The following is a 3552-nucleotide window of genomic DNA, read 5'->3' as shown; positions in this document are numbered from 1 at the left end:
TAATAAATAAAGCAAGATGTATGCATTCTTAAAATTCAGGCACATCAGCACGTGGTTTTGTATTCATCAACATCTCCACAACTTTCCTATCCTTTGGCAGCGTGCAGAGGATGCCGGAAATCTYCCTGCTGCCAACTAATCACTGTGATTAGTGAACTGGGTTACAGATGTGCTGTTTAATGGGAGCTGCAGGTCAGTCGTCACCAGAAACTGGGTGTCAGCAGCCAAACTAGTGTTTTCTGTATCGGTTGGCAGCAGCAGCCAGAAGAAACCCTCTCCGTCTTCCTAGCTGCAAAGGAGGAAAAGAGGTAGAAAGTTGCCACCTCTCTAATACATGGTCCACTCACCTATTTTGAATAATGTTCTCCATCGTGAAGGAATATGAGTGGCGTCGAAGGGACCGTTTGCAGAGTTAGTGTTGCAGTGTTCAATTCAGTTCCCACTGTTATGTCTGTGTCTACTCATACTTACGAGGGGAAGGGGGAAAAATTTCTTGATTTACTTCATTTCTAACATTTCCCTTTCCYTGCTGCCCCTGCACAGCCCTTTTGCCACATCGCCAGCGGGGCAACCACCACCRCCGCCACCACTGCTGCTGCCACCACGACCATCACCATTGCCACTGCCACTGTCACTACTGCTGCCACCCCCACCACCACCACTGCCATCACCACCAAAGCCACCACCAAAGCCACCACCATCACCACCACCATGGCCACAGCTGCTACCACCACCACTGCTGCCACTACCAGCATCGCCATCGCCACCACCACTGGCACTACCCCACCACCATTACTGCCATCCCCACCACCACTGCTACCACCACTGCTACCATCCCCACCACCACTGCTGCCACCATCACCACCACTGCTACAACCGCTACCATCACCACTGCTGCCACTACTACCATTGCCATTGCCACTGCCAACACCACCACCATCACCACTGCCACCACCAGCATTATCACCACTGCCACCACCACTGATACCACCACCACTACCACCCCCGCCACCACTGCCACCACCGTCACCATCACCATTGGCACCAAAGCCACTGCCACCACCACCACTATTGCCACTGCAGTTGCCACTGCCACCACTACCACTACTGCAGCCACAACTGCTACCACCAGTGCCACCACTACTGCCATTGCCACCGCCATCACCACCACCATCACTATTGCCATCACCACTGCCATCACCACTGCCGTTGCCACCACCATTGCCACTGCCACCACCACCACCACTCCCACCATCAAAGTCACCACCACCACTGCCACCACTACCGCCGCCATCGCCACCACCGCTGCCACAGCCCGCGGTGCAGGTGCCCCCACGTCCCCTCCTCTGCCCCCCGCGCCCCCGGGCGGGCTCGTCCCCGCCGCGGGCGCTGCCGCCTCCCTGCGCGCTCCCCTCCGCTCCGCTCCGCTCCCGCCCGGCGCGGCCCGGCCCCGGGGGCGGCCCCGGCCCCGCCGAGCCGCCCTTAAAGCCCGGCCGCCGCGGGCCGTCGCCCTCCCTCCTTCCCGCTCTCGCCTCTCTCCCTGCGGCCCCAGCGCCCGGCCCGGACCGCGCCGGCCCCATGGGTAGGTGCGGGGGGCGGCGGGGCCGGGGCCGGGGCCGGGGCCGGTGTCCGCGCCGTCCTGGCGCCGCTGCCGTCCCCGGGAGCCTTCCCCCGGGACGGGGCAGCGCCTTGACCCGCCCTGCGAGCCGAGCCCCGAAACGGGAAGGTTTAGACCTTAAACCTGGCAGGACCTGCAGCTTGAAATCCTGGCGCGCGTTAAACGGGGCTCTTAATAAGCCTTTTTTTCCTTCTGCTAACACGGGAGGTTGCCCAAGGTTGAACCAGCCACAGGGTTTTTAGAGGCAGCGAAAGGCTCCGGTAAGGGCAGAGCTCATACAGCTGGTTAATCCTCAAGACTTGGTTCCTCTCTCGGTCGGAAAGAGCGCGAGTGACTTTTTTTCTGCTGTTTCTCTTTCTCCATCGGGCTTAGCCGGCCCCTTAGTCCCACAGAGTCCCAGTGCGTTGCTGCCCCTTCCCTCAACCCCATCTCGGGAAACTGCCTGCACCGGGCAGCGGTGGCAAAGAGCCCGCGGAGGCCAGCAGCGCTGCCGCCCCGAGCTGGCAGTGGGCTCCAGTCCGTGACAGCTCTGGGGAGCGAGGAAAACCTCACTCGGCTGCGTCTGCTCGCAGAGCCTCGGTTTTGCTGCGCTATAGATTTACTTTGAGGCTTGCCGTGCCGGTGTCTTTCTGCAAGAGCGAGACCTGAAGCGGGGGCTCCTGGAGTCGCCTGTCCTGACTCCTACAGCATCCCTGTGTGGGCAACGTGAGGCTGCTCTGGGGAGAGGAGGCAGCAGGCTTTGCTGAGCCGCAGGTCCCRCGAATAGAGAGCAGGCTCGCGCTGGAGCAGGAGCGTCCCTAGGTGAACGTTTCCTTGTGTACACATTCAGCCTGGCCACAGGCACGAAATATTTCGAACGGGTAAAGTTACCGCAGCGGCTGTGCGGAGCCAGGTCRGTGCTCCTCTGCCTCGTGCAGCGACCGCAAGCTGCAGTAGTGGCAGTCTCGCTGGGCAGCCCCGCGCTGTAGCAAGCCGTGCTGGTGGGAGCCACCTGAGAAGGGCGGGAGCCATGCCCACCTTGGCACCTTCACCTTGGCGCTGACAGGCCGAGCAGGTGCGCGGACAGCGGGTGGRCTCGTCCATCAATAACTCGTTTTGATTTAGGGCTCAGCTAGAACACTAAGTGGCTTCTGGTTTTGCACAGTTTAAAAGTATTGAAATTTCTTGAGGAAATACAGAGTGCATCAGGGTGCTTAGGGTTTTATTTTGAAAAATTTAAAGCTGTTTAGTATTTTGCAGTGAAAATGAATCAGTTTCGCAGTTCGTTTCAGGGCGGGGGAGGGAGTGGAGGGGAAGGAAAGGTACTGAGGATWGCCCAGAAGAAGGAATTATTTTGACATGCCACAAACAAAACCCATCATTTCAAGAGCTGCTTTTTATTCCTCATGGAAATTGATGCAAAATGCTGGGTCCTTTGTGCTTTTGGAAGTCTCCTAGCTTCAGCTGACCCTGAAGCTACCTGACAGTGCAGCTGATTGGACAGGTTAGGTTCCCATGTTGAAATGTTGGCTTCAATATTAGGAGGCATTTCCTAACCCATGCTGAAAAAGAATAGTGGTATGAACTCAAAAGAGTCTAGAAATAAATATTTGTCCTTTAAAAATGCTGAAGTCAACACTCAACATCCTCCATTTGAAAAAAAAAAAAATGACTCCAACATCCTCTCCACAAGATTTCTTGCGGAGGTGGTGCTTTCACTCTCTAGCAAGAAAAAAACCAGCCAGCTCTGGGTTCTTCAGTTTTCCAAGGCTTAGCTGACAGTCAGGAGTGAGATGCTCAGTGTGATGTTCTCTGTATGTGCTGGTTGATGTACAGCACCAAGTGGTAATAGCCAGCAGGACCCTGGTCCAGAATACAGAATTTCATCTCCATGTTGGATGAAGGTGGTCTGGGACAGCAGGTTATTTTCTCAAGTCTTCTTCTCAAATRGGAAC

This window comes from Rhea americana, unplaced genomic scaffold (assembly GCF_003343005.1).
Source record: "Rhea americana isolate MKP2758 unplaced genomic scaffold, rheAme1 scaffold_23, whole genome shotgun sequence".
In the NCBI taxonomy this organism is placed as follows: domain Eukaryota; kingdom Metazoa; phylum Chordata; class Aves; order Rheiformes; family Rheidae; genus Rhea; species Rhea americana.
This window is presented reverse-complemented; position numbering follows the sequence as displayed.